The 19,055-nt window shown below is 42.3% G+C and overlaps 1 protein-coding gene and 1 pseudogene across 5 annotated transcripts in view; both read left to right on the top strand.

Moving 5' to 3' along the window:
• IGLON5 (IgLON family member 5) overlaps positions 1–19,055 on the top strand; it is an 859,278-nt gene that overhangs the window by 164,264 nt on the left and 675,959 nt on the right. The window lies entirely within an intron of this gene.
• Positions 9,984–10,107, top strand: LOC141111498 (U2 spliceosomal RNA; annotated as a pseudogene).

Raw genomic sequence — 19,055 nt, 5'->3', positions numbered from 1 at the left:
GTCTAATAATAGCAGTCTGATGATGAGAGAGGGGACATACGAACCACTGCTGCTTGACGCGTTTCAAGGGGATACCTCCTTCCTCAGAGCCTCTTCCTCTGCGTCTCTGAGGAAGAAGGTATCCACTCGAAATGCGTCAGCCAGCAGTGGTTCGTGCAGCGGTTCGTATGCCCTCTCTCTCGTCATCTGGAGACTGCTATTATTAGACGGATTGCCACAAGTTAAAGGCTTTTATATTGCGGTTCCTTTCATATGCTTGTGAGTGGTTTTTATTCTTTCCTTTAAGAGCACAAGCAAAGTGAAAAAGTAATCCAAGGTCAGGTACCAGAGGGATCAATATCAGGCATAGTCAGAAGGCAAAACCGGGTAAAGCACAATAACAAGCAGGGTCTAGTCATGAGTCACATGAGCTGACGACCACTCAGCAATGCTTTAAATAAGCCACTAGGCATCAAAGTCCATTCAAGCATGCATTCTCACATGTGCACATGGATTCTGTGCACAGTTCTTTGGATCATTCTTGAGCAATTCTTTGACAACATGTGTGTACTCAGTTTTTGTGACACTGTGCCTAAGCACTCCTGTTTTGTAGTTGTATATCTGCAGTGGGAGATCTAAGGTGCTGTTAGTCTTGCCAAATTTGGAGTAAGATTTGGTGATGTCACTTCTGTGCTGCTCACTGTTCTCCTTGCTGGAAAGGAAGCTGTACCTGAGAACCAGCAGTGTAAGTATCTCTCTGCTTCCGCTTCTTCCATTTTGTGGATCTGTGCTTACTTGTGGATCATTACTTTAACAGTCATCAGCTCTGACATGGGGAAGCAAAGCTCTTCCTTTAGCAAGATGGCCCCCTCCACATAGGGACACAGAGCAGAAAAGGGTTCATTGCTGATTTAATGATTTACCGATCCTGTTCATATCTTACTTTTCAGACCTTAAAGCGGAGGTCCTGCCAATTTTTTTTTTTTTAAGTCAGCAGCTACAAATACTGCAGCTGCTGACTTTTAAAATATGGACACTTACCTGTCCAGGGGGCCCCGCGATGTCGGCACCCAAAGTCGATCTGTCCCTCGGCTCTCTGGTGGAGGCGCATCATCTTCGGTAAGCGATTCAGGAAGTGAGTCACGCTGCGCGATCCCACAGGTCCCTGCTGTCTTCTGGGACCTGTGTGTCTCCCAGAAGACAGCAGAGGGGGTGGAGGAGGCGCCGGATATGGCATAGATATCTGCGGAAGTTGGAGCAAATACCTGGATTATACAGGTATCTGCTCTCCCCTCCCCCCTGAAAGGTGCTAAATGTGACACCGGAGGGGGGGGGAGGATTCCGAAAAGCAGAAGTTCCATTTTTGGGTGGAATTCCGCTTTAAGCAATCTATGTAAATCCCTAAACCATTTCACAGTACTTAAGTCCTGAGGAACAGTAAGATCTCTGATCCTCAAAACACACTGCATGTTTGTTGACCTTTCTGTGGTCATTTACTGAGCTAATAAATCACTAATGGGCTCTTAAATCGTTAGTTTTGCATTCTTTCTCGTGCAACTGTGTATAGACTACTCAATTTGGTTGACCCCCTATTTTTGAGGGCCCCCACCCTAGCCATTTGGCTCCACTAAAGACTGCTTTTCTATTGGTAAAGGATCCATATCCAGTGATTCGCCCCCACCTCATCTTGTACAGTGCAAAACAAAGCATGGCAAGTCATTAATGGGTAAAAAATAAGCCACAAGTAGATCACAGGCATTACTGGTGACTTTTCGCTTGTCCTCTATCTGCCTGTCTGGACACAGCTCAGGCAGACACAGGACAACATTTTATGTAAATAATGAAAAATGAAATTTAAAAAAATGTTATATAAATAATGGAAAAAGGTACATGATTGTTATTTTGAAAACTTTCAGGAAATATATAATACAATTGACCAAAAACCATAGCTTTACCCTTCTAAGTGAGTTTTTTCTTGTCAATGTTTGAGGGTGTTGGAGCTAGGGCAGCCATGCCAGCAGAACGGAGCAGGTATGTCAGATATATAGAATAATGTTTCTTATCTAGAAAGAGGTAATGATTGAGTGCAGCGAGCGTACGAAGCTTGAAGATCATTCATTTTTCTTCTACTAAATCACTCATTAGATGTATTTTTGGCTCCGTGAGGCCGACTGCATCCAAAAAGCTGTCAGGGATGATGACTGTAAGTGTACCAACAGACATCCTGAGTGCCTGGCCTTACGCGACATTTTTCTGAGCTCCCCTCTAGGAGCAAAAATACTGTTTTCTTTCAGCCTTCTGTCTACATTTTGGTGCTGCTGATCTCCTGCAACCTATCAGCCACTTCTTGTCTACATGGACAGCATTGCTGGATGCACATTATTGCTCTGGACTGACTTCCTAATAGTAAAAATGATGGGCTATCCCCATGCAACATGTGTCAGTAAGGCCAACTGAGATGTGCACCAGGCGCTTCTGCTTCTGTGACAGGGTGACAACGCAGTACCACAATTGACAGGCAGTTGTCCACATATAACAGAAAGTGCCTGAAAGAGGATCTTCATACCAGGATCACCAGGTGTTACATAGTTACATAGTTAGTCAGGCCGAAAAAAGACACAAGTCCATCCAGTTCAACCTTAAAAAAAATAAAAAAATAAAATAAAAAATATTGTACAATCCAATATACCCAATTTTATACCCTCAGTTGATCCAGAGGAAGGCAAAAAACCCCAGCAGAGCATGCTCCAATTTGCTACAGCAGGGGAAAAAATTCCTTCCTGATCCCCCGAGAGGCAATCGGATTTTCCCTGGATCAACTTTACCTATGAATGTTAGTACCCAGTTATATATTGTACATTTAGGAAAGAATCCAGGCCTCTCTTAAAGCAATCTACTGAGCTGCCCAGAACCACCTCTGGCAGGAGTCTATTCCATTTTAGTGAAAACCACAGATTCTGGTAGATTGAAAATTTTTGAAAGTCATAATAATTCGTATTAATTATGTAGCACCCTCCTATTAGGCTGCTATGTAAATTCATTTTTTGCCTCCTTCTGTAACCAGGGGAGCAGTAATTGTTTGGTCTGGTCTGTTATGGGCTTCACTGGCTGAAAGTTTGATTGCTTCCCCGTGCCTTTAGAAGAAGTTTCTGGAGCTTAGGTAGGGAAAATTCAACTGACCAACCTGAGAATTGACCCGGGCCTAGCCAATCCCTGGGGAGGTGTGGCCTGGTTGGAGTCCAGGCTGAGGTTGCCACTCTATCCATCACTCCAGGACATCTAGATGTGCGACTTCTAGGGGCTACCCCATTGTTCTTTGAGGTGTACCCAGATGGTGTTTTGGATTCTGTTAAATAGTCTGCAGCCCTGAGGAGAAGTATTTTCCTCCTTGCTGAGGGAATGGAGCTGTGAGGTGATTGGTGGGGAGCTGCCTGCCTCCGGAGCCTCTTTTGCTGGATGCTGGACTAGGCTGCACCTATTGGCTGATCCTGTTCCAGGATTCTGTGAGTAGAGCTACCTTTACTTTATAGCTACTTTATAGTCCCCAGCTGTGAACCTGTAGACTGTTCCAATCTACCTGCATTTGCATAGCTCCCAACTGTCCCTGATTTGGAGGGACTGTCCCTGATTTGGAGCAATGTCCCTCTGTCCCTCATTCCTCCTCATTTGTCCCTCATTTTGGTCTGATCTATATAGATGTATATAAAATGCACTTTTTATCTTTCAAAAAGTGTTTCACAGTGCTAAACCTTTCATCCAGTTTCTAAATTGCTGCATTTGTACATTTTAAAAGCCAGTATAAAGGAATAGTAGTGGTAAAAAAAAATCCTTGTAGATTTAATTAACCCTTTTTTTTGGTTAATTGTCCCTTAAGGGGGCGTGTCTTTTGCCTACATAAGTTTGTTAGTAGGTGTCCCTCATTCCCATCTCAAAATGTTAGGAGGTGTGCATTTGTGCTACTGTTACTGAGTGAGTACCCTCTGCTAGCAATAGCTTCCATTTTGAAGTATCCCACATGACCCCAAACCCCCCTCCTGCTACCAGTTCTACAAGCAAATAAACTTAAAAAAAAAAAAAAAACACCCATCTATCCATGTCTCCATTTTGTTGAGAAATCACTTTGAAAAACACATCCGTAGCATTTCTAGCTGCGGCCATCTTGAGTAAGGGTAGATGATCCATGAAGCATTTAATCCCCTGAATCCATCTGGCCTTAGCTCAATCTGCAGGCTGAAGGCCTAGCCGGGAAAAATCCTCATCCAGATGGAAGACTCCTGGGATATATGGCATCATTTCGGCCTAGGCCCGAAACTAGTAAACAACTGAACAAATGTAAAAAAAATGTTTCTTAAACAAGTAAATATGATATACATTCCTATCTATTTACTAATGCTAGCAGCCTAAGGATTACAAATAGTTAATCCTGACTGGGGTAGTTTATTTCCACTTTAATAGAAAACCAAAGTTTGGAATCAGGAACAAGACGTTACAGCAAACTTGAAGTGCCGTTTTTCAGGAACGAGAACTGTAGACGGATGTTCGTAGGCACAGATCATCATTTTAATATCCTCTAACTGATTGCAATTTAGGTTGATTTCAGCGATTGCTTGATCATTTGACCTGATATCTCCCCAGAGCAAGAAACTCTTTACACGCTAATTAGTTTCCAAATAATAGGGATCGCAATGTGTATTTCTTCTTATTTTAATATTGAAAATCAGGACAGCCGTGATTAGGGCTGCGCCAATCACGCCGCCGCGTATACTGTCCCCATACGGAACGCTTTATAGCAGAAATGATAATTAGACCGCACCGCTACAAGAGCACAAAATGAATTTGGTATTACTGAACCCAGAGATGTAGCTATTACTAGTGCCCAATTTTTAATGTACTTAAATGATAATTCCAACAATCTTAGCAATCATTGTTGGGTACCATTTAGAGTGATAATGTACTGGCCAATGATAATGAGCCATAAGTGGTTCTAGAGTTAATTCAGAGTTCAGACAAGAATTAAATCTTGTGTGCTGTCCTTACTGCTCCTGCCGTTATGACCACATTGACTTAAAACTCAGTTGTCAGATTCCCACCCCCTAAATTTAGGGGACAGGAACTCAACAGCTCAACATTAAAATGGTTGTAAAGCCTTAAGGTTTTTCACCTAACGTATTCTATGCATTAAGGTAAAAAAACATCTGTGCTCCAGCGCCCCCCCCCCCAGACCCACCCTTTTTCTTACCTGAACCCGATTCGATCCCACGAAGTGCACGAGCGCAGCAGCTCCAGCCACTGTCTCTCTCTTCATTGGACAGACTGATAGCAGCAGGAGCGATTGGCTCCCGCTCTGTCAATTAAATCCTGTGACAGGGGGCTGTCTGTGTTAATGGACGCAGCAGTGGAACTCGGGAGCGAGCCCGCACTGGTGCCCCCAGGGAAAGCGGATTTCCGTGGGGGCAACCGATGAAGAGGAGGAGCCTGAAGCGCCAGCGGGGGGGACCCCAGAAGAAGAGGATCGGGGCTGCTCTGTGCAAACCCATTGCACAGAGCAGGTAAGTATAGGTATGTTTGTTAATTTAATAATAAAAAAAAAGGTTTACAACCACTTTAACAGCTAAATACATTAACTATGTATTTGCACTGCACCAAAATTGATTAGCTCCTTGTGCCCCCTTCCAGTCTGGGGTCTGCTTTATAGAAACTGCAAGAGGCTGATACTAGGTTACATTCAGGTACTTGCAGTTAAACAAAAACAACAAAAACATAGACTATCTTCATACTTATGCATTGCGTGACAGTGTTTTTTGCAAGGTTTATTGTATTCATGATGCATTGAAATGCATTGCCATTCCTACCCAAAGCCTTTATAACACACAATGATGAAAGAAAAATGGGCATAACCTTTTTTTGACCAATGCATGTTAATACAATGCATATTCTATATGTGAATTAGCTACCGTAAAACATTGGCAAAACTCTTGACACGTGTTAAAACATGCAACAAAGCACATACAGTAGGTGTGAATGAGTCCTGGATCATGCATTAACAAATACAAAGCTGCATTCTTTTTTTGTAATTTATATCTGCTAAAGTTCAACTTTATAAAGGGACTGAAATCAAAAATATAGAAAATCTGTAAGAACTAGAGCAGAAGCAGGCAACTGCGGCCCTCCAGCTTTTGTGGAACTCCATGTCCGAAGAGGCATTGCAAACCTGGCAGTTACAGTTACAAGCATGTCTCACAAAGGCATGATAGAAAGACTGACAGTTACCCCCAACAGGCAGAGGCATGGGGCATGTAGTTTCACAACAGCTGGAGGGCTGCCCACCCATGAACTAGAGGAAACATACATAAATATGTCTTATACCCAGCTGGCCATTTGGTTAACCTTGGGGGCAATTTCACCCCTTTGCTTGCTATAGTTGGAAAAGTCTTCATGGTGCTCAGCAACCAGCCAAGAAAGCATGCTCCATCATGTTTCATGTTGCAGGGAGAGCATACACCTCCACTGGCTTCTGATTGCACAACAAATAAAATTTGAAATTTTAACAACAACATACAAAGCCATTTATAACTCTGCCCCAAGCTACATCACCAATTTTGCCTCAATATATCACCCAAACCGTCCTCTCCGCTCCTCCCAAGACCTCCTGCTCTCTAACTTCCTTGTCTCCTTCTCCCATGCTCCTCTCCAGGACTTCTCCAGAGCCTCTCCCATCCTCTGGAACTCTCTACCCTAATCTGACCGGCTTTCTTCTACTCTGTCCACCTTTAGGTGATCCCTGCAAACTCATCTTGCCAACTCTATCCTGCCTTCAGCTAAAAACTAAATCTTTGATTTCTCCCATCAGTTCTTCCCTCACAGCTATTACTTTTTTTAAGCTTCGTCATTTCAAAATTTGTTCTCAATATCCTTCCATTTTTTGCCATTAGGGTCAGGTACTCCTGTTATCGGGTGACAACCGTTTCCCAACTGTGCTCTTGCATTGTCACCTCGTACCAACACAAATTCTGCAGGCATGATCCAGCACTGAAAAAAAAAAAGATGGAAGCACACACATCAGGAAGCCATCCAGTTATAAGTGTGTCAGAAAGGCTTCAACTTTGCCTCTTCCCAAGCCATGCCATCTAACTAGTTTCACTCACTCATGGGCCTACTCTTACCTTCTTGTGAGTTTATGTATTACACTGTTAAAGCTCAGTATTAGCGCTGTTAATACTTCCTTCTTATAAGAGAGTATATTGTGCTGTATCATTGTTTTCTTGTTTTTATAACAGCAGCTTTTAATTAGTTTAATTGGACTTTTTCCATCTTGGTTTACTCCATGAGCGCTTGGACCTGAGTTGCTTGACAATTCTGGTATTTGTGTTGTTCACTCATGGGCTTAGTTGCAGACCTCTATGATTAAGCCCATGAGCCTATGAAATGCGTTAGAGAGGCGTGGTTTGGGAGGAGGCAAAACTGAAACCTTTCTGACACACGTAGAACCGGGCAGCTTCCTGGTGTGTGCTTCCATCTTCCCTTTTTTACAATCAGTGATTGGCGAGATGGGCCCTTAGGGAGCCAGCACCCAACAGGATTTAAATCACCAGGTCATTTTGGTGGAGCTTCGAGTGACGCTCTAGGTTTGACTGGGTCTCAGTGAAATGATCTAGCATTGCCACTATCAGGAAACCAGTCCGGACCAAAGCTGTACAGCCAATGCCAGGGCAAGTTCATGTAGATAGTGGTTAGAACATTGAGGGAGAATGAAAGTGAAAGCAACAAAGAGAGCTGGTGTAGAAATAAATAAATAAATGATATAATATCTCCTACCACTGTAAAATATAACATTAAAAAATGGAACTTATAGACCATCTTTAAATAATTAATTTGAGATTACCAATTACCAAAAGATTATTATACTTTTAGAGTTGCGATATTTTTACCATGGCAATGTACACATGCATTTTGCAGGGTATTTTTGTACTTCGTACATACATACCCACATACCGTGTACAAAATATTATCTTCCCCGTCTCAGACTAATGCTATAGAATCTAGGCCATATGGTCCTCTGATGCTTTCTCCTTTGATGTTTGAGCTTCCAGTTTAAATCTATTGTTAGATGTCTCTGTCACCCCAGGCTTGTTGTATTACTTCCTTAGCGCTTTCGGCACCCAAAATTAGATTGTATGGATTTAGCAGACAGGATTAGAACAGCCAGAGACACTCAACAATTACCTGCAGGATATCCAAATCCCAGCGCATCCGGCTGACCTATCCGCCAGTGAATTTTCCTCTGACATATTCCTGTTCTGCCTAGATTCAACACATAGATTTATCCAGATGAATATGTCACGGATCTGGCATTTAATACACTATCTGATGCCTGCAGAGACATGAGAATTATATGGTACCTCAAGATTAGACCACCAGGAAGCAGAGTGTTACATGATAAAGTCTAAACCATAGACCTGGGACTTTAACAAGCTGGGTGCATTAATTGTTGGAAGCAGCTTCGCGTTGGGTTTTTGAATGAGATACATTCTGACTGAACTGATTATGATTTCCCAAGGCATGTTAGCGCTATTGGCTGGGGAACCCTTAGAATGGACCTAAGCTCCAAAAAGTAACGAATTACTATGGAACATCCAAACATGTTATTTGAAAATGTACCTTTTATTTTGAATTCTGCTCTGACACCTGGCCTGACTACCTACATCTGACCCTGGCTACTGGACAGATGACATCCCATCCATCCCTTTTGTGTTCTCCAGCCTATTTGGTATTGATCTTTGGAATTTTTGAGCTTTTCTCTTGTTACCTGTCTAATCCCATCAGCCCCATAAATTCTAGGCGAGAGCAATAAATGTTTCTCAAAATATAGCTTCTCAAGATTAATAGTTCTTCAACAGTGGTCATCTGCCTTGAACGCTAGTCAGCACCTCATACCTGAATGATGAAATGCAGATATGTAAGAGGATAATTGCCTAAACCAAGTAATTACATTGGATTGGACATGGAAAATCTAGGACAGTGGTCTCCAAAATGCAGCCCTTTGCTTGCCTTTATCTGGCCCTTAGGTCACTATTCCTCCCACTGATACGAGACACTATTCTTCCAACTGACATCAACAATGGGCAGCCATTTCTCCCACTGGCACCATCGATGTGGCACTATTCTTCCCAATTATATCAACGATGGGGCGCTATTCCTCCCTCTAATACCAAATTTGGCAATGTTTACTCCCACTGATGCCAGAAAAATTTCCACTACCACTGACCACAGTCCGGCCCCCCTAAAGTTTGAAGGACAATAAACTGGCCCTTTGTTTAGAAAGTTTGGATACCCCTGATCTAGGGAAATGAGAAGACTGAGAAGATACCCAATGCATGCTATTATAGCATACCTAAGCCAATACATTTTTTTTGGGGGGGGGGTGGATTTGTAAAGCATAGGGAAAGGTAGAAACCCCAGATAGATTTTTAACTTGTTGTCTACACCCAATTAGAAAAATTTAAGATCTTTCCTGTTCTAGAAACACAGCAGAATGTGAGAAGTAATCTCTCTAGAGACAATTGTCACTAATGTGGAAAGGTCCCTCTTTACTCCTCGGTTTTCCCTCTTCTTATATTTCAATCTGTTTACTAAATTTTGTAGATAAATACACCCATATGGAATGGATATGTCAATGTACAGATTTATACCTTAAAAAAGTCAAAACTGTTCCTCAATGTATAATGTCTGGTTCTTGAGGATATATATTATATACAATTGCTTTAACTTGCATAGAAAACACAAATTAATATGCTATGGTAAACATTTTTGGCATCAAACGAACCAAATTCCCCAACCCCAGGCAGATATACAATTCCAACATGTTAATAAAATAATGTAAAAAGAAAAAAAAACAGCAGATTTCCCTCTAGGTGAGTAAGTGGTGCACCTTTTTACTCTGATGTATAGACCTCTATAAAATCATATTTAACTACCAAAAAGTGTTATACAACACCAAACCTTTCATCGCTTCTCAGCCTTTTGGCTAAGATCAAATGTAGTATCTGTTCTTATCAGTTGCCAAGAAGAGGCGCTTTGTTACTGCCCCGACTATGGTGGAGTTTGGGGTGGTGGCTATGCAAATCCTCTGGTGTAATGGTACCTAGATGGTTAGTATCTGTGCAAACCGAACCTGGAGCGTCCTAACGAACTTGGATCCGGTAATAGGTCCCCCCCCCCGAGAAAGCCAGAAGGTTACCCCTGGTGAGGATGGAGAGGCACTGGGTCTGGCCAAATGCCGGGTCCCAAAGAAAGCCCGTGGTGCATGTGCCCCTGGAGTGGCAGTCCAGGGGTGCCATAAGCTCACTGTGAGTGAGGGTCACTTTGAGTTGTGGCACCTAGGTCACTGTACCATCACACTTTGTTTTTTCGCCTGCCCCTTGGGCCGGGCCTTTTGGCTAGGACCAGAGGAACTTTTATTCCTGGCCAGAAGGCCGTACATTGTATCACACAATGGCACTTATTGTACTTTCTCCACTTCCCCTTTCCCCACCTTTACGTTGTGTGTTGTGTCCGTCACTTTATGTCTTTTTTTTGGTTGTTGGTTTTGTACACTTCACGTTTGATTAGTAGGGTGTAGGTCCTTGGGCCTGCCCTGAATGTCTTGGGAGGAGGGGGTGGCCTTCTGGCTTGGTTCGCCCTCTCTCATGGGGTCTCCCTTCGGGGGGGGCCCATCTAGTAAGTACTTGGGGTGGTCTGTTTCAGCAGACCTCCCAGAGAACAGGGTCCGTCTGGTTTCGGCCAGATGGACCATGTGAAAGTACCCTAGTCTGGAGCCTAATGCCCTGGGGGATCAGGGAGGAGGAGGACCATATGTACACCCTGTGCACTTTTTGTGTCTCACTTTTTGGTGTGGATTTATTTTTGCACAGGCTTTAAAAAACAAAATAAAATAAAAAACTTTCACCCAGCTTTTATATTATTGCATTATTAATTTTTAAAAGCCAGTATAAAGGAAAAGTAGGGTTAAATTGTTTCACTTGTTGGTTTAACCAATATTTATTGGTTTATTCATTTTTCATGGTCCATGTAGGTGTGACAGGGGCATGTACTTTGCCTATACGCTTTCTGTTTTAAGGTGCTTCTCTTTTTTGTCTAAGAAATGTGGGAGGCATGCAATTGGGAAAAGTGAAGCTCCCCGATGGGGATAAAACTGTAACAATATCCCAGCAGGAGTATTAACACTTCCCTACTCTATTTAAAACGAATACAAAGTTTAGGTTTTAAATACAGTACATGTTAAAACTGTAGTTCAACAGCTGGAATGCATTTGTTTTCAAGTTTTTCTAGTTCCCTGAAGTAAGATTTACATCAGGTCTGTGTTGGAGCTCCAAAACAATGCACATGGAGTCCATATGTTTATGAAAATGGTCCACCAGCTCTTCAGATTAAAAAAGTCATCTTGGGGTCCAACCATAAAGCTACACTAACACCATTGGTTCACAAACTATGGCACAATGACTTTTGGGGTACAACATTCATTGGCAACTAATGCTTTAGATCCAGTGGCATACTTTTGCATGGGCTCTAAGAACAATGACACACTTACATATGGGATTTCAGTACAATGGTGCGTTGATACTGAGGATCCTAGAACAATGACAAACTGACACTTGGAGTTACAAAAAAATGGCACGCTGATGCTTGGCCTTGCAGAAGTATAAATAATGACACTTGGTTTCCTTAAAACAATGGCATACTTATACTAAGTCTTCCAAGTAAGAAACAATTGATCATTGCAAATATAATGTTATTGATAGACAACATTATACATAAAAAGATAGCATGGTTGAGTTAAGCAAGTTCATGAAGTTAAAATTTTTATTTTGGCAGTACTATGCAAGTCCCTGCAGAATAAAACATAAAAAAAAGTAATAACGACTGTAGGTGTGCTTGTTATATACATACTATAGATTGGAAGGAGCCAACAGGGCACTTTGTGTAAAATTCCAGCCAGCCCCTTTCACTGCTTTCTGTGACTATGATAAAAGCTTGAGTGTCCCCGTTCAGGCTGTCAAAGTCCGGTTATTTAAATGCCGCTGACCAGTGAGGGCGCTGGCTGAGGAAAGGTCCATCCAGACCCAAAAGCATAATGCAATCAGAAAAAGGTAGCCCGACCACCGCACACCTCACCCAGCCCAAGTGGTAAGCTTGTAAACGCAGCCTCAGCTTGATTCATCCAGACCACAACTCCAACATGCTTAACCCCGCCCCCAGGGCTTAATCATGGTGATAGCTAAAGAGATCCGGTGATGATGTCACTGGGTATGAAATATGCTATATCTTGAAAATGTGACAGATGTTCAGATCTCACGGAACCTCTACTAAAAATCATTTATTGATAGTCAATGGGAAGAAAGCCTGTTACATTGTTAGCCATTGGGAAGAATGCCCCCTTTACAGTGATGGTCAGAATGCCACCCTTGCAGACAGTTAAAAAGGTCCATGGTGTCACACAGTTGGCTCCGCCAAGAGGCACTGGATCTCAGCCATAGCTCAAATAACCCCTAGCGACTTCTGGAGGAGCCCTAGGATTCCATGGAACTTTGGTTGAGAATGATTGGTCTATGAGTAGACCCTAAACTTCAGCCTAACACTAATTCTTGTTCACTAATCATCCACTCTCAACCCAGCCACTCACCTAAATTTGCTAGTTAGTCACATTCAACTGGTCTTATTCTATTAGATTGAAGACATTTCGCTGCTCATCCAGGTTGCTTTTTCAGCTCCAATGAGGAACATTTCTCAGCATTTGAATGGATAAATAGCGAAACGTCTTTAACATTACACAATAAGACCAGTTGCATGTGACTAACTAGCACATTTGGGTTACTGGTTGGGATGAGAATAGGTAAATGCCAGCTGAATGTAACAGACTACTACAAGTTATGCTATGACAATAATAAGAAGAACCTTCGCGGAACCTATAAAGACACTAACCTGAACTTTTATGCCCTGTACACACGTTCGGATTTTCCGACGGGAAATGTTGGATGTCAGGCTGTTGGCGGAAAATCTGACCGTGTGTATGCTCCATCGGACAATTGTTGTCAGACTTTCCGCCAACAAATGTTGGCTAGCATATTCTCAAATTTTCCACCAACCTATGTGTGTTGTCGGACTTTCCGATCGCGTGTACACAAATCCGTCGGATAAAAGTCCAAAGTACAAACACGCATGCTCAGAATCAAGGACGAGCCGGAAGCGCTCGGTCTTGTAAAACTAGCGTTCATAATGGAGATATCACGTACGTCTTGTACTTCACTACGTTCATAATTGTTGGCCAACATTTGTGTGACCATGTGTATGCAAAACAAGATGGAGCCAACACTCGAACAAAATTCCATGATTTTGTTGTCCGATCATGTGTACGCGGCATTAGAGTGGACCTTGCTTTAAAATTACCTAAAAAGGGTGCAAAGACCCATCATTTAAAAATACTTACTTTGAACCCTGCTTATTGAAAGCACTATTGACATCAGTGAGTCATACTCCAGCCTTCAAAAAAGCCGGGGTGCTCAAAATTCTGCAACAATGGTTTCTTCAAGAACTTAAAAAAAGTAAGGTGTGCAGCAGGTGGTGGCATCAAAAATCATAGCTACAGTAAGACAGTGCTCCAAAATTCTTCAGAAGCTAGTTTACTTCAAAGCATAGAAAACAACAGCAGAACCAACATCATTTTTACTCACAGGCCCACTTTAACAAGGTGCAATTATTTCATTGCACATTGATAAAGGGGGTTGTGAGTCCCTGAAACGCTGATCCTGCTGCTATTGTCTACGCTTTGAAGTAAACTAGCTTCTAAAGAATTTTGGAGCGCTTGCTCATGATATCCTTCCCCACTCTCTGGTGGCATAGCTGTATGCATACCATCCAGTCCCCATTCTATAACATTCATTCCTCTTCCATAGGCCGCTCTGCTGATATCACACAGGCATTGTAGCACGGTTGCTGTGATAAAAGCTCCTACGAGAAGCTTACTTCTATATCTTCCAGCAGTAAAATAGCCCATTCCTCTTAAGCTATTCAAAGTCACAAGAGTACAAATAAATAACAGGGATTTTCTTCATGTGACTCACCATGTTGTTGAGTGTACAATGAATATGGCGACATTATAACCCGGACTTATCACTCACAAATAAATTACACATTACGAACATGTGGGGATTTTATCACAAGTCCGATCCTTCTTTTTTTTCTCTCTCATCTTTGATTCAAGCGAAAGTGGAGGATCTATTCCTTCTGCTATGTGTATTTTTCTAGACGCTGGGATTTAATGTTCATATTGCTAGAAGCATCGGTTGCAGTAATTTGCAGTCAGGCACTGAATTTGCAGCTATGCTGTATGTTATTTTGCCCTGTGCAGCGAGAAAATGCTCTTTACAACCAGCTTGACTCGCAATGTAGGATGACACACAGGTGGTAATCTTCTATAAATTATATATAAGGGAATGCACTGACTATTGTCAGTATAACAATATCTGGAGGGGTTTGACTATAGGAGAATGGAAGGTCACTGGTTTCAGGAAATGTTACAAATTAAAGCAAGCTTTCCAGGCAAAAAAAAAAAAACAAAACAAAACATGCAGGGATATATATATATATATATATATTGAGCAGCTATGAGCTATTCTCTGGTATTATCTTAGAATCAGGCAACTCTTCGATTGCATGTTGGATTGCCACCATGGATTGTCATCATATAGGGAACTGGTGGAGGGTTTCTTTGGACCCCTTACCAGTTTGCTTCCATATCCTGATACTCTTTCCTTCCATGTTTATTGAGTGCTGGTACCTTGAGCATCCTTTGTGATTTGTGTAACAGAAGAGTGCACCTTGTATTGATTTTAGGTCAACAGTATAAGACATACTGACCAGTGGCAGCGGGTGCACCAGCTGGGGGGGGGGGGGGGGCGTCAAACAGACCACCCGACCCCCCAGTGGGTGGTACTCACGTGGTTGGGCTCTTGACGGCGATGCAGAGCAGATGGCAGATGCAGAGCTGATTACAGCGGCCATCTTTCGGATCTCCCTGTACATTCTCCCCGCCTCCAGTACCAGCCAATACAATCGCTTCTCCTCTCTGCCAATTGCGCTCTTCTCGCTTCTCGATTGGCCTGGGAGAAGAAGCAGGAAGACGATAGCGAATATCAATTTGCTATTGTCACACAAGTGGGTGGGCTTGGGGCACAGTGCTCTGCGCCCCTAACCCACCCTTTTTTGAAGCCAATTAGAGCTTCAGGCTCTAATCACGTGCTTCAAAAAAGAAAAAAAAAAACCCTATTGCAATCCATGCGTCCGGCACCCTGCATGTAGATTAGGGGTCGGGCGCATGGATTAGGGGGGCTGCACCCCTGTATGGTGCCACCACCACTGATACTGACCTATTTGTCCCACTCTTTTTTTAATGTTATATTGTTTGATAAAAAAATGTTAAGCTTTTGGTTTTCAAACCAGAGTTTGCGGCAAGGAGCATAATGCCTCACCCTAACTCTCATCTAACCCTTACTCTTGCACTTTCCCTTCCAGTAACCCTAACCTCTCACAGTAACCTTCCCTCTAATCCTATTCTAACCTAAACCCTTACACTAACCCTTTTTGCACATAACATTAAATGCTTACCCTAAAACTGACTTTAATCCCCCTCAATCACAACCCTAACATTGATCTCTCTAAGCCGAATTCTAACTTGTACCCTCACACCAACCCTTCCTGCAACCCTGACACTAAATTCCAACCCCAAAATTGCCTTTAAGCTGTTTTCTGCCCCCATTCCCTAAAAATTCCAAACCTAACACTTAAACTAACTCTCCCTGCAACTCCAACCTCACTTTAACCCCCCCTTAACCCCAACCGTAAAAATAACTTTCAACAGAACTCTAAAAATACCACTTAATGTAACCCTAACACAGACCTCACACTAAACCACCATATTGCTCCAAATGTAATGTTAACCCTCCCAGTAAAACTCTTTGTAACTCTAAAGCTAACTCTTCCTATAACCCTAACCCAAAAAAGAACTTGTCATGTAACACTAACTTTCCCAAACCCTTCCTAATACTCTAATGCACAAAAGTCCACACATGCTCGGAATCAAGTACGAGCCGGAAGCGTTCGGTCTTGTAAAACTAGCATTCGTAGTGGAGATATTACATGACTATTGAACTCCCTTTTTACGGCTCGCCGTACGTCTTGTACGTCACTACGTTCGTAATTGTTGTCCAACATTTGTATGACTGTGTGTATGCAAGACAAGTTGGAGCCAACAACGTTGGAACAAAAATCCACGGTTTTGTTGTCGGAAAGTCCGATCGTGTGTACGGGGCATTACACTAAACCTTCCTGTAACCTTAATCCATTCCCTACCTTGGACATTAAACCAAAAAAAGAGGTTTGACAATTCTGAAATTACCACCATCCCTAAATATTGATAGATATGAAGAAATTGCCCCACTTGGGATTTTGAAGGCAATTTGCTACAAATGTGTTATAACATCAACACTAAAACTTCTAATAACCCTAAAACTAGCTTTCCAGTAATCCTAACACCAACCCTCTTAGTAATGTTAGCACTATCCTCCTAGTGACCCCAACACTAACCCTCTCAGTAATCCTAACACTAAACTCCCAGTAACCCCAACACTATTCCTCTCAGGGACCCTAACCCTAACCTTCCAGCTACCCCAACACTAACCCTTCCAGTATCCCTAACACTAACCTCCCAGTAACCCCAACACTAACCCTCTCAGTACCCCTAACACTAACCTCCCAGCTACTCCAACCCTAACCCTTCCAGTAGCCCTAACACTAACCTCCCAGTAATCACAAAATTAATCATTCCTGTAACCCTGGCGCTTTCCCTTCCTGTAACTCTTAACATTAACCCTTCCAGCAACCCTAACACTAACCTCCCTGTAATCACAACAATAATTCTTCCTGTAACTCTAGCAGTAATCCCTATCCCTAACCCTCCTGTAACCTCTGTAACCTTAACACTTACCTTCCCTGTAACCATTTTCCCAGCCCCAACAATCTCTTAAAAAAGAAATCTCCTTGTCGCCATACCTATGTCTCAAATAAGCAAGGAATCTGCTTCCTCAAAGACCAACCTTCCTGCCCTGAAAAATATCTAGCCAAATTACCCGCACCAGAATCTACTGTTTTGGGGAGCAGTAGCCTGCAGAATCAACAGGTCACCATAAGGTATTCCAAGATGTATTTTTAGTTTAGTGGTATAAACTGATGACAATGCTCAGGCATTGCTACAATGATAGATAAAAGCCTTGTGTACGTGTCCCCATGATGAATTTTTTTGGTTCGGCTAGAGTGCCTTTATTCCAAACAGCTGAAAAAGCTTGCCACATCTACGTAAGGTTGCGACGCCGTTTTGCGGAGGTGTATAATTGAGCCTTTGCACATCATAGTTAAATGAAGAGAATTTGACAGACTGCATCAGTACAGTGAAGTGCCTGCTATGCAGGTTTCCATCTTGTCTCTGGGAGTATGCGAATAAGGTTAATGCATGAAATGAGCACAATCTGTACCAGGTTTAATGTGTCTTATTTTAAAGGGCAGCAGTAAATGATTTAACATTTAATGAATTTTCTCTCTCTCTTTTTTACTTTTTTTTTTTTAATTTTTGCATGGTGGTTGCCAACCATTTCAATAAAGCAAATCGAAATGACAATGACTAATTTAGAGCCTATTAATGATGTCCGGGCTGATATAAACTGTTAATGTAGCCAGGAGTGTCTATTATTCATTAATAAATTCATATCTCATGGTTTGCTCATATATATATATACATACACACAACCGGAGGAAGGTAAAAATAAGGCCGTTGGGTCTAGCAACCAATCAGTTGTTTAGGTGCATGCAGCCCTATAGAGCAGAGAACACAGCCTGCATATCAAAGACCGAAAATGGCTGCACCAAAATACACAGAAAAGACTGCCAAGCCATCTGTTGACAAGACCTGTGCTTGCACTCACACTGGAAAGTGCAACATTAAAGGTCCAGTTCACGTCTAGTCTATTCATATTGTTGTCAATCAAAACACTGATGATGCTCTTGGACTCCCAAAATGCATGAGATACTTTTTGGATTGTCCCCTTGGAATAAAGTTGTACATGGGCCTCTTAACAGTAATGTGGCGCTTCATTTTCAGTTTTTGGTACATTACAGTATAAGCCAAAAAGACCGTGGAGATCCTTTTAGGGTTTAGAAACTGCCTGCCTGGAGACCAAATCATTTTCATCAACATCTATACTTTACAATAGCAGTACCTGTGAGATAACCCTACGGGTCCAGCGCTATTTTTCCACTTTCCTAAACTATACACAGAAAAGGACACACCATAGATTGACATACATCATGCATAATACATAGCCAAACATGTTCCACATTTTTGAGTTTAGGTATTTCCAGTGAAAGGTAATGTTACAGCTACAGCATACAACGATATTTTAGACAAGTGTCTGCTTCCGACCTTGTGCTAAGAGTTGGGGGAAGGTCATTTTCTGTTCCAACATGACTGTTCCCCCGTGTACAAATCCAGCTCCATAAAGACACGGTTTGATGAGTTTGGTGTGGAGGAACTTGAGTGTCCTCCACAAAGCCCTGACCTCAACTCTACTGAAATAAACAACAAAATGCTAGCACTCAGGATATGGGTGTGGGTTACAGATAAGGGGGGACAACAATATATATAAAAAGTCCGGGATTAAGAGTTTAAGCAAAAAAGTCGGTGGTGAGGAGGTGAGGTGGTATCTAAGATGATAATAATGAATCTTGAGAATGAAACAAGCACTAGCGGCACAGGTTTTCTCAGGAGTGAAGCCAACTCTGGATTACAACATAAAGAAAAACAGAATAGCGCCTCTGAGTGCAAATTTTAATGTACATTAGCATAATAATTCCAACACTTATATAGATGTAAGCAATGGTGTGCTCATATGGGACAAATTCACCCTGGACTATCTACAGCGTCTCCTGTGTGAGCAGAAAACCTGCCGCGGTGCCCACGGTAACCCAGGGAG

This window comes from Aquarana catesbeiana, linkage group LG10 (assembly GCF_042186555.1).
Source record: "Aquarana catesbeiana isolate 2022-GZ linkage group LG10, ASM4218655v1, whole genome shotgun sequence".
Classification (NCBI taxonomy): Eukaryota; Metazoa; Chordata; class Amphibia; order Anura; family Ranidae; genus Aquarana; species Aquarana catesbeiana.
Note: the sequence above shows the minus strand (reverse complement) of the source record. Positions and strands in the feature narration are given on the sequence as shown.